The sequence below is a fragment of the Oncorhynchus keta genome, unplaced genomic scaffold (assembly GCF_023373465.1).
Source record: "Oncorhynchus keta strain PuntledgeMale-10-30-2019 unplaced genomic scaffold, Oket_V2 Un_scaffold_4369_pilon_pilon, whole genome shotgun sequence".
In the NCBI taxonomy this organism is placed as follows: domain Eukaryota; kingdom Metazoa; phylum Chordata; class Actinopteri; order Salmoniformes; family Salmonidae; genus Oncorhynchus; species Oncorhynchus keta.
In genome coordinates, this window is record NW_026290943.1 from 17501 (window position 1) to 30000 (window position 12500).

At 47.4% G+C, this 12500-nt stretch overlaps 1 protein-coding gene and 1 long non-coding RNA gene across 45 annotated transcripts in view; one reads left to right on the forward strand and one right to left on the reverse strand.

Annotated features, from left to right (window-relative positions):
- LOC127928881 (uncharacterized) overlaps nucleotides 1-130 on the reverse strand; it is a 3301-nt gene extending 3171 nt beyond the window's left edge. For all 42 annotated transcript variants that reach the window (XR_008132632.1, XR_008132613.1, XR_008132597.1 and 39 more), the window contains exon 1: nucleotides 1-130. This exon is cut by the window's left edge. This is a non-coding gene — a long non-coding RNA (uncharacterized LOC127928881).
- rasa3 (RAS p21 protein activator 3) overlaps nucleotides 1-12500 on the forward strand; it is a 156429-nt gene that overhangs the window by 6485 nt on the left and 137444 nt on the right. The window lies entirely within an intron of this gene.

The window sequence follows — 12500 nt, forward strand, 5'->3', positions numbered from 1 at the left end:
TTTTCAGGTAGAGATACCAACTGCTCTCTCTTCCTCTCTGTCATGAGCTGTTCTGTGTCTGTCTCTCTGTGTCTGGCCCAAACCACCCGAACAGAACAGGCCTAAACGAAACACACAGACCGGACAAGTAGGTTCGCAATGGATTATGGGCGTTGTAGTTCATCACCACGTTTTCTGCACGAAACTATGTAGAATATTGGCCTGTTGGAAACTACAACTCCCTACTACATCACACAGTTCAGGCTGGATCTGATTTATCTCTAGAGAAACTGAGCAATGTGGGGCGGCAGGGAAGCCTAGTGGTTAGAGCGTTGGACTAGTAACCGAAAGGTTGCAAGTTCGAATCCCCGAGTTGACAAGGTACAAGTCTGTCGTTCTGCCCCTGAACAGGTAGTTAACCCACTGTTCCTAGGCTGTCATTGAAAATAAGAATTTGTTCTTAACTAAAGGTAAAATAAATTAATTGAAACCACAGAAAAAAAGTGAAAGAATGGTAATATAAGTCATTTAACCCTTGATGGTCAATTAGTTGTTAAAAAAAAAGAAAAATAACAGTCATTTCGGTGGTTAATCGCACAGCACCACCTGCTGCATTTGGCCGGAGAGATCGCATCACAGATGGTTTCAGAGTTGAACATCTCTGTGTCCTACAGACAGGACTGTCCTCTGTGTCCTACAGACAGGACTGTCCTCTGTGTCCTACAGACAGGACTGTTCCCCCTCCTGTCCTCTGTGTCCTACAGACAGGACTGTTTCCTCTGTGTCCTACAGACAAGACTGTTCCCCCTCCTGTCCTCTGTGTCCTACAGACAGGACTGTTCCCCCTCCTGTCCTCTGTGTCCTACAGACAGGACTGTTCCCCCTCCTGTCCTCTGTGTCCTACAGACAAGACTGTTCCCCCTCCTGTCCTCTATGTCCTACAGACAGGACTGTTCCCCCTCCTGTCCTCTGTGTCCTACAGACAAGACTGTTCCCCCTCCTGTCCTCTGTGTCCTACAGACAGGACTGTTCCCCCTCCTGTCCTCTGTGTCCTACAGACAGGACTGTTTCCCCTCCTGTCCTCTGTGTCCTACAGACAGGACTGTTCCCCCTCCTGTCCTCTATGTCCTACAGACAGGACTGTCCCCCCTCCTGTCCTCTATGTCCTACAGACAGGACTGTCCCCCCTCCTGTCCTCTATGTCCTACAGACAGGACTGTTCCCCCTCCTGTCCTCTGTGTCCTACAGACAGGACTGTCCCCCCTCCTGTCCTCTGTGTCCTACAGACAGGACAGTTCCCCCTCCTGTCCTCTGTGTCCCACAGACAGGACTGTCCCCCCTCCTGTCCTCTGTGTCCTACAGACAGGACTGTCCCCCCTCCTGTCCTCTGTGTCCTACAGACAGGACTGTCCCCTTCCTGTCCTCTGTGTCCTACAGACAGGACTGTCCCCTTCCTGTCCTCTGTGTCCTACAGAGAGGAGTGTCCCCCTCCTGTCCTCTGTGTCCTACAGACAGGACTGTCCCCTTCCTGTCCTCTGTGTCCTACAGACAGGACTGTTCCCCCTCCTGTCCTCTGTGTCCTACAGACAGGACTGTTCCCCTTCCTGTCCTCTGTGTCCTACAGAGAGGACTGTCCCCTTCCTGTCCTCTGTGTCCTACAGACAGGACTGTTCCCCCTCCTGTCCTCTGTGTCCTACAGACAGGACTGTTCCCCCTCCTGTCCTCTGTGTCCTACAGACAGGACTGTTCCCCCTCCTGTCCTCTGTGTCCTACAGACAGGACTGTCCCCCCTCCTGTCCTCTGTGTCCTACAGACAGGACTGTTCCCCCTCCTGTCCTCTGTGTCCTACAGAGAGGACTGTCCCCCCTCCTGTCCTCTGTGTCCTACAGACAGGACTGTCCCCCCTCCTGTCCTCTGTGTCCTACAGACAGGACTGTCCCCCTCCTGTCCTCTATGTCCTACAGACAGGACTGTCCCCCTCCTGTCCTCTGTGTCCTACAGACAGGACTGTCCCCCCTCGTGTCCTCTATGTCCTACAGACAGGACTGTCCCCCCTCCTGTCCTCTGTGTCCTACAGACAAGACTGTTCCCCCTCCTGTCCTCTGTGTCCTACAGACAGGACTGTTCCCCCTCCTGTCCTCTGTGTCCTACAGACAGGACTGTTTCCCCTCCTGTCCTCTGTGTCCTACAGACAGGACTGTTCCCCCTCCTGTCCTCTATGTCCTACAGACAGGACTGTCCCCCCTCCTGTCCTCTATGTCCTACAGACAGGACTGTCCCCCCTCCTGTCCTCTATGTCCTACAGACAGGACTGTTCCCCCTCCTGTCCTCTGTGTCCTACAGACAGGACTGTCCCCCCTCCTGTCCTCTGTGTCCTACAGACAGGACAGTTCCCCCTCCTGTCCTCTGTGTCCCACAGACAGGACTGTCCCCCCTCCTGTCCTCTGTGTCCTACAGACAGGACTGTCCCCCCTCCTGTCCTCTGTGTCCTACAGACAGGACTGTCCCCTTCCTGTCCTCTGTGTCCTACAGACAGGACTGTCCCCTTCCTGTCCTCTGTGTCCTACAGAGAGGAGTGTCCCCCTCCTGTCCTCTGTGTCCTACAGACAGGACTGTCCCCTTCCTGTCCTCTGTGTCCTACAGACAGGACTGTTCCCCCTCCTGTCCTCTGTGTCCTACAGACAGGACTGTTCCCCTTCCTGTCCTCTGTGTCCTACAGAGAGGACTGTCCCCTTCCTGTCCTCTGTGTCCTACAGACAGGACTGTTCCCCCTCCTGTCCTCTGTGTCCTACAGACAGGACTGTTCCCCCTCCTGTCCTCTGTGTCCTACAGACAGGACTGTCCCCCCTCCTGTCCTCTGTGTCCTACAGACAGGACTGTTCCCCCTCCTGTCCTCTGTGTCCTACAGAGAGGACTGTCCCCCTCCTGTCCTCTGTGTCCTACAGACAGGACTGTCCCCCCTCCTGTCCTCTGTGTCCTACAGACAGGACTGTCCCCCTCCTGTCCTCTATGTCCTACAGACAGGACTGTCCCCCCTCCTGTCCTCTGTGTCCTACAGACAGGACTGTCCCCCCTCGTGTCCTCTATGTCCTACAGACAGGACTGTCCCCCTCCTGTCCTCTATGTCCTACAGACAGGACTGTTCCCCTTCCTGTCCTCTATGTCCTACAGACAGGACTGTTCCCCCTCCTGTCCTCTGTGTCCTACAGACAGGACTGTCCCCCCTCCTGTCCTCTATGTCCTACACACAGGACTGTCCCCTTCCTGTCTGTGTTCTAAAGCAGCATGTTATATATTAACTGTTGGGCTAGAGGAGCTGGGCGGAGCCTAATGTCCGGGGGAACGCAGGGAAACAGGAAGCTACTGCCCCAAAATCACTTCCTGATTGGCTGCATGGACAACAAAAGAAGTGTTTTTTCCTGCGTAGCAACAAGCTAATGAAAACCAGATGGACTGACTGACTGGGATGGGGGGGTTGTTGTGGTTCTCACACCTACTCACTAACAGTACAGCAGGCTGCTGAGGGCTGTCTCTCATCAACCAGCTCCACGTCCCACTCAACCCCAGGAGACACACGGAGACACACAGAGAGAGAGTTAAGGGGGGTAGAGAGAGGGTTAAGGGGGGTAGAGAGAGCATTAGAGGGAGGGGGTAGAGAGAGAGTTAAGGGGGGTAGAGAGAGAGTTAGAGGGGGGTAGAGAGAGAGTTAAGGGGGGTAGAGAGAGAGTTAGAGGGGGGTAGAGAAAGAGTTAGAGGGGGGGTAGAGAGAGTTAGAGGGGGGTAGAGAGAGAGTTAGAGGGGGTAGAGAGAGAGTTAGAGGGGGGTAGAGAGAGAGTTATGGGGGTAGAGAGAGAGTTAAGGGGGGTAGAGAGAGAGTTAGAGGGGGGTAGAGAAAGAGTTAGAGGGGGATAGAGAGAGAGTTAAGAGGGGGGTAGAGAGAGAGTTAGAGGGGGTAGAGAAAGAGTTTAGGGGGGTAGAGAGAGAGTTAAGGGGGGGGGTAGAGAAAGAGTTAGAGGGGGGGATAGAGAGAGAGTTAAGGGGGTGTAGAGAGAGTTAGAGGGGGGGGGGTAGAGAAAGAGTTAGAGGGGGGGTAGAGAGAGCATTAGAGGGAGGGGGTAGAGGGAGTGAATCTGAAGTCTAGAATTTGAAGTCAAATGTCTACTGTTTGGTGATGATCTGGTACTTCTGTCACCAACCAAGGAGGGCCTACAGCAGCACCTAGATAGATTCTGGGCCCTGACAGACCTGGGCCCTGACAGACCTGGGCCCTGACAGACCTGGACCCTGACAGACCTGGGCCCTGACAGTAAATCTCAGTAAGACCAAAATAATGGTGTTCCAAAAAAGGTCCAGTCGCCAGGACCACAAATACAAATTCCATCTAGACACTGTTGCCCTAGAGCACACAAAAAACGATACATACCTTGGCCTAAACATCAGCGCCACAGGTAACTTCCACAAAGCTGTGAACGATCTGAGAGACAAGGCAAGAAGGGCATTCTATGCCATCAAAAGAAACATAAATTTCAACATACCAATTAGGATTTGGCTAAAAATACTTGAATCAGTCATAGAGCCCAATGCCCTTTATGGTTGTGAGGTCTGGGGTCCGCTCACCAATCAATAATTCACAAAATGACACAAACACCAAACTGAGACTCTACATGCAGAATTCTGCAAAAATATCCAGTTTACAACATAAAACACCCAATAATGCAGAGCAGAATAAGGCCGATACCCACTAATTATTAAAATCCAGAAAAGAGCCGTTAAATTCTACAACCACCTGAAAGGAAGCGATTCCCAAACCTTCCATAACAAAGCCATCACCTACAGAGAGAGGAACCTGGAGAAGAGTCCCCTAAGCAAGCTGGTCCTGGGGCTCTGTTCACAAACACAAACACACCCCACAGAGCCCCAGGACAGCAGCACAATTAGACCCAACCAAATCATGAGAAAACAAAAAGATAATTACTTGTCACATTGGAAAGAATTAACAAAAAAACAGAGCAAACTAGAATGCTATTTGGCCCTAAACAGAGAGTACCTGACCACTGTGACTGACCCAAAATTAAGGAAAGCTTTGACTATGTACAGACTCAGTGAGCATAGCCTTGCTATTGAGAAAGGCCGCCGTAGGCAGACATGGCTCTCAAGAGAAGACAGGCTATGTGCTCACTGCCCACAAAATGAGGTGAAACTGAGCTGCACTTCCTAACCTCCTGCCCAATGTATGACCATATTAGAGACATACATTTCCCTCAGATTACACAGATCTACAAAGAATTCGAAAACAAACCTGATTTTGAGAAACTCCCATATCTACTGGGTGAAATACCACAGTGTGCCATCACAGCAGCAAGATTTGTGACCTGTTGCCACGAGAAAAGGGCAACCAGTGAAGAACAAACACCATTATTAACTATTTGCACATCATTACAACACCGTATAAAGACATAATATGACATTTGAAATACTTTATCCTTTTGAACTTCTGTGAAGTGAATGTTTACTGTTCATTTTTATTGTTTATTTCACTTTGGTTTATTATCTATTTCACTTGCTTTGGCAACGTTAACACGTCTCCCTTTCCAATAAAACCCTTAAATTGAAATTGAATTGAGAGAGAGAGAAGAGAGAGAAGAGAGAGAGGGTAAAGAAAGAGGGGGTAGAGAGAGAGAGAAGAGAGAGAGGGGAGAGAGAGAGAGAGAGAGAGAGAGAGAAGAGAGAGAGGGAGAGAGAAGAGAGAGAGGGGGAGAGAGAGAGATAGAGGGATGAAGCAATAGAGAGAGAGAGAAAGAGAGAGGGAGAGAGAAGAGAGAGAGGGAGAGAGAAGAGAGAGAGGGGGAGAGAGAGAGATAGAGGTACGAAGCAATAGAGAGAGAGAAAGAGAGAGGGAGAGAGAGAGAGAGAGAGAGAAGAGATAGAGGGAGGAAGTAATAGAGAGAGAGAGAGAAAGAGAGAGAGGGAGAGAGAAGAGAGAGAGGAAGAGAGAAGAGAGAGAGGGAGAGAGAAGAGATAGAGGGAATAAGTAATAGAGAGAGAGAGAGAAAGAGAGAGAGAGAGAGAAGAGAGAGAGAGAAGAGAGAGTCTAAAGAAAGAGGGGGTAGAGAGAGAGAGAGACAGAGAGAAAGAGAGAGAGAGAGAGAGAAGAGAGAGTCTAAAGAAAGAGGGAGAGAGAGAGAGAGAGAGAGAGAGAGAGAAGAGAGAGAGAGAAGAGAGAGTCTAAAGAAAGAGGGGGTAGAGAGAGAGAGAGACAGAGAGAGAGAGAGAGAGAGAGAGAGAGAAGAGAGAGAGGGTAAAGAAAGAGGGGGTAGAGAGAGAGAGCTGTGCTGAGGTTGGTAAGTCTTGCGCAGAGCGACACTGACCAGGCGGTCTTTTCAGTCCAGAAAGGCATTGTGGTCTGTGAGTGGGAGGAGCCGGAGAGGATGTTGATCACATGGGTCAGGGAAGGGAGAAGACACAGAGAGAGACTGTCCAGCTGGCTGCCTGGAGCTCTGCTGTCTCCTGAGTGGTCAGAGGACATGAATACAGGCATGGTTTGTCTCATGCCAGAGAGAGACTGTCCAGCTAGCTGCCAGAGAGAGACTGTCCAGCTGGCTGCCAGAGAGAGACTGTCCAGCTAGCTGCCAGAGAGAGACTGTCCAGCTAGCTGCCAGAGAGAGACTGTCCAGCTGGCTGCCTGGTGCTCTGCTGTCTCCTGAGTGGTCAGAGGACATAAATACAGGCAGGGTTTGTCTCATGCCAGAGAGAGACTGTCCAGCTAGCTGCCAGAGAGAGACTGTCCAGCTGGCTGCCAGAGAGAGACTGTCCAGCTAGCTGCCAGAGAGAGACTGTCCAGCTAGCTGCCAGAGAGAGACTGTCCAGCTAGCTGCCAGAGAGAGACTGTCCAGCTGGCTGCCTGGAGCTCTGCTGTCTCCTGAGTGGTCAGAGGACATGAATACAGGCATGGTTTGTCTCATGCCAGAGAGAGACTGTCCAGCTAGCTGCCAGAGAGAGACTGTCCAGCTGGCTGCCAGAGAGAGACTGTCCAGCTAGCTGCCAGAGAGAGACTGTCCAGCTAGCTGCCAGAGAGAGACTGTCCAGCGGGCTGCCAGAGAGAGACTGTCCAGCTAGCTGCCAGAGAGAGACTGTCCAGCTGGCTGCCAGAGAGAGACTGTCCAGCTAGCTGCCAGAGAGAGACTGTCCAGCTAGCTGCCTGGAGCTCTGCTGTCTCCTGAGTGGTCAGAGGACATGAATACAGGCATGGTTTGTCTCATGCCAGAGAGAGACTGTCCAGCTAGCTGCCAGAGAGAGACTGTCCAGCTGGCTGCCAGAGAGAGACTGTCCAGCTGGCTGCCAGAGAGAGACTGTCCAGCTGGCTGCCAGAGAGAGACTGTCCAGCTAGCTGCCAGAGAGAGACTGTCCAGCTAGCTGCCAGAGAGAGACTGTCCAGCTAGCTGCCAGAGAGAGACTGTCCAGCTAGCTGCCAGAGAGAGACTGTCCAGCTAGCTGCCAGAGAGAGACTGTCCAGCTGGCTGCCTGGTGCTCTGCTGTCTCCTGAGTGGTCAGAGGACATGAATACAGGCATGGTTTGTCTCATGCCAGAGAGAGACTGTCCAGCTAGCTGCCAGAGAGAGACTGTCCAGCTGGCTGCCAGAGAGAGACTGTCCAGCTGGCTGCCAGAGAGAGACTGTCCAGCTGGCTGCCAGAGAGAGACTGTCCAGCTAGCTGCCAGAGAGAGACTGTCCAGCTAGCTGCCAGAGAGAGACTGTCCAGCTAGCTGCCAGAGAGAGACTGTCCAGCTAGCTGCCAGAGAGAGACTGTCCAGCTAGCTGCCAGAGAGAGACTGTCCAGCTGGCTGCCTGGTGCTCTGCTGTCTCCTGAGTGGTCAGAGGACATAAATACAGGCAGCGTTTGTCTCATGCCAGAGAGAGACAGGGACACGCGTCACTCTGCAAGCCAGGGGAGGAATGGTCGGTGGGGGTGGGAGAGGGGGCCGGGGTGGGCCGACAAGGCCACTTGGGGCTTCCTCTTGGCAGCTGGCCAGCAGAGATTCCCTAACTTCCTGTAGAAGGAGATTGAGATGGGGGAGAGAAAGGAGGGAGGTAGAAGGGTGAGAGGGGTGTTATAGACCATCTGGACCTGTAACTAGTCTGGAGGAGAGGACTCCCTGAATGGCAGAGCTGACGGCACCCACAACTAAAGGAACCCACAACTAAAGGAACCCACAACTAAAGGAACCCACAATTAAAGGAACCCACAACTAAATGAAGTCAGAACTAAAGGAAGTCAGAACTAAAGGAAGTCAGAACTAAATGAACCCAGAACTAAAGGAAGTCAGAACTAAAGGAACCCAGAACTAAAGGAAGTCAGAACTAAAGGAAGTCAGAACTAAAGGAAGTCAGAACTAAAGGAACCCAGAACTAAAGGAAGTCAGAACTAAAGGAAGTCAGAACTAAAGGAAGTCAGAACTAAAGGAACCCAGAACTAAAGGAAGTCAGAACTAAAGGAAGTCAGAACTAAAGGAACCCAGAACTAAAGGAAGTCAGAACTAAAGGAACCAAGAACTAAAGGAACCCAGAACTAAATGAAGTCAGAACTAAATGAAGTCAGAACTAAATGAAGTCAGAACTAAAGGAACCCAGAACTAAAGGAAGTCAGAACTAAAGGAACCCAGAACTAAAGGAAGTCAGAACTAAAGGAACCAAGAACTAAAGGAACCCAGAACTAAATGAAGTCAGAACTAAAGGAAGTCAGAACTAAAGGAAGTCAGAACTAAAGGAAGTCAGAACTAAATGAAGTCAGAACTAAAGGAACCCAGAACTAAAGGAACCCAGAACTAAAGGAACCCAGAACTAAAGGAACCCAGAACTAAATGAAGTCAGAACTAAATGAAGTCAGAACTAAAGGAACCCAGAACTAAAGGAAGTCAGAACTAAAGGAACCCAGAACTAAATGAAGTCAGAACTAAAGGAACCCAGAACTAAATGAAGTCAGAACTAAAGGAACCCAGAACTAAATGAAGTCAGAACTAAAGGAAGTCAGAACTAAAGGAAGTCAGAACTAAAGGAACCCAGAACTAAAGGAACCCACAACTAAAGGAACCCACAACTAAAGGAACCCACAACTAAAGGAACCCACAACTAAATGAACCCACAACTAAATGAAGTCAGAACTAAAGGAACCCAGAACTAAATGAAGTCAGAACTAAAGGAACCCAGAACTAAATGAAGTCAGAACTAAAGGAACCCAGAACTAAATGAAGTCAGAACTAAAGGAACCCAGAACTAAAGGAAGTCAGAACTAAAGGAACCCAGAACTAAAGGAAGTCAGAACTAAAGGAACCCAGAACTAAAGGAACCCAGAACTAAAGGAAGTCAGAACTAAAGGAAGTCAGAACTAAATGAAGTCAGAACTAAATGAAGTCAGAACTAAAGGAACCCAGAACTAAAGGAAGTCAGAACTAAAGGAAGTCAGAACTAAAGGAAGTCAGAACTAAATGAAGTCAGAACTAAAGGAACCCAGAACTAAATGAAGTCAGAACTAAATGAAGTCAGAACTAAAGGAAGTCAGAACTAAAGGAAGTCAGAACTAAAGGAACCCAGAACTAAAGGAAGTCAGAACTAAAGGAAGTCAGAACTAAAGGAAGTCAGAACTAAAGGAAGTCAGAACTAAATGAAGTCAGAACTAAAGGAACCCAGAACTAAATGAAGTCAGAACTAAATGAAGTCAGAACTAAATGAAGTCAGAACTAAAGGAAGTCAGAACTAAATGAAGTCAGAACTAAAGGAAGTCAGAACTAAATGAAGTCAGAACTAAAGGAACCCAGAACTAAAGGAAGTCAGAACTAAAGGAAGTCAGAACTAAATGAAGTCAGAACTAAAGGAACCCAGAACTAAATGAAGTCAGAACTAAAGGAACCCAGAACTAAAGGAACCCAGAACTAAAGGAAGTCAGAACTAAAGGAAGTCAGAACTAAATGAAGTCAGAACTAAAGGAACCCAGAACTAAATGAAGTCAGAACTAAAGGAAGTCAGAACTAAAGGAACCCAGAACTAAAGGAAGTCAGAACTAAAGGAAGTCAGAACTAAATGAAGTCAGAACTAAAGGAACCCAGAACTAAATGAAGTCAGAACTAAAGGAAGTCAGAACTAAAGGAAGTCAGAACTAAATGAAGTCAGAACTAAAGGAACCCAGAACTAAAGGAAGTCAGAACTAAAGGAAGTCAGAACTAAATGAAGTCAGAACTAAAGGAACCCAGAACTAAATGAAGTCAGAACTAAAGGAACCCAGAACTAAAGGAACCCAGAACTAAAGGAACCCAGAACTAAAGGAATTCAGAACTAAAGGAAGTCAGAACTAAATGAAGTCAGAACTAAATGAAGTCAGAACTAAATGAAGTCAGAACTAAAGGAACCCAGAACTAAAGGAAGTCAGAACTAAAGGAAGTCAGAACTAAAGGAACCCAGAACTAAATGAAGTCAGAACTAAAGGAACCCAGAACTAAAGGAAGTCAGAACTAAAGGAACCCAGAACTAAAGGAAGTCAGAACTAAAGGAACCCAGAACTAAAGGAAGTCAGAACTAAAGGAAGTCAGAACTAAAGGAAGTCAGAACTAAAGGAACCCACAACTAAAGGAACCCACAACTAAAGGAACCCAGAACTAAAGGAAGTCAGAACTAAAGGAACCCAGAACTAAATGAAGTCAGAACTAAAGGAAGTCAGAACTAAAGGAACCCAGAACTAAATGAAGTCAGAACTAAAGGAAGTCAGAACTAAAGGAAGTCAGAACTAAAGGAAGTCAGAACTAAAGGAACCCAGAACTAAAGGAAGTCAGAACTAAAGGAACCCAGAACTAAATGAAGTCAGAACTAAAGGAACCCAGAACTAAAGGAAGTCAGAACTAAAGGAAGTCAGAACTAAAGGAAGTCAGAACTAAAGGAAGTCAGAACTAAAGGAAGTCAGAACTAAAGGAACCAAGAACTAAAGGAAGTCAGAACTAAAGGAAGTCAGAACTAAAGGAAGTCAGAACTAAAGGAACCCAGAACTAAAGGAAGTCAGAACTAAAGGAACCCAGAACTAAAGGAACCCAGAACTAAAGGAAGTCAGAACTAAAGGATGTCAGAACTAAATGAACTCAGAACTAAAGGAACCCACAACTAAATGAAGTCAGAACTAAATGAACCCAGAACTAAATGAAGTCAGAACTAAAGGAACCCAGAACTAAATGAAGTCAGAACTAAAGGAACCCAGAACTAAAGGAAGTCAGAACTAAATGAAGTCAGAACTAAAGGAAGTCAGAACTAAATGAAGTCAGAACTAAAGGAACCTAGAACTAAAGGAAGTCAGAACTAAAGGAAGTCAGAACTAAAGGAACCCACAACTAAAGGAACCCAGAACTAAAGGAAGTCAGAACTAAAGGAACCCACAACTAAAGGAACCCAGAACTAAAGGAACCCACAACTAAAGGAATCCAGAACTAAAGGAACCCACAACTAAAGGAACCCAGAACTAAAGGAACCCACAACTAAAGGAACCCAGAACTAAAGGAACCCACAACTAAAGGAAGTCAGAACTAAAGGAACCCACAACTAAAGGAACCCAGAACTAAAGGAACCCACAACTAAAGGAAGTCAGAACTAAAGGAAGTCAGAACTAAAGGAAGTCAGAACTAAATGAAGTCAGAACTAAAGGAACCCAGAACTAAAGGAACCCAGAACTAAAGGAACCCAGAACTAAATGAAGTCAGAACTAAAGGAAGTCAGAACTAAATGAAGTCAGAACTAAATGAAGTCAGAACTAAAGGAACCCAGAACTAAAGGAAGTCAGAACTAAAGGAACCCACAACTAAAGGAAGTCAGAACTAAAGGAAGTCAGAACTAAATGAAGTCAGAACTAAAGGAAGTCAGAACTAAAGGAACCCAGAACTAAATGAAGTCAGAACTAAAGGAAGTCAGAACTAAAGGAACCCAGAACTAAAGGATGTCAGAACTAAAGGAAGTCAGAACTAAAGGAAGTCAGAACTAAAGGAACCCAGAACTAAAGGAACCCAGAACTAAAGGAACCCAGAACTAAAGGAAGTCAGAACTAAAGGAAGTCAGAACTAAAGGAACCCAGAACTAAATGAAGTCAGAACTAAAGGAAGTCAGAACTAAAGGAAGTCAGAACTAAAGGAACCCAGAACTAAATGAAGTCAGAACTAAATGAAGTCAGAACTAAAGGAAGTCAGAACTAAAGGAAGTCAGAACTAAAGGAACCAAGAACTAAAGGAAGTCAGAACTAAAGGAACCGAGAACTAAAGGAAGTCAGAACTAAAGGAAGTCAGAACTAAAGGAAGTCAGAACTAAAGGAACCAAGAACTAAAGGAAGTCAGAACTAAAGGAACCCAGAACTAAATGAAGTCAGAACTAAATGAAGTCAGAACTAAAGGAACCCAGAACTAAATGAAGTCAGAACTAAATGAAGTCAGAACTAAAGGAAGTCATATCTAAATGAAGTCAGAACTAAATGAAGTCAGAACTAAAGGAACCCAGAACTAA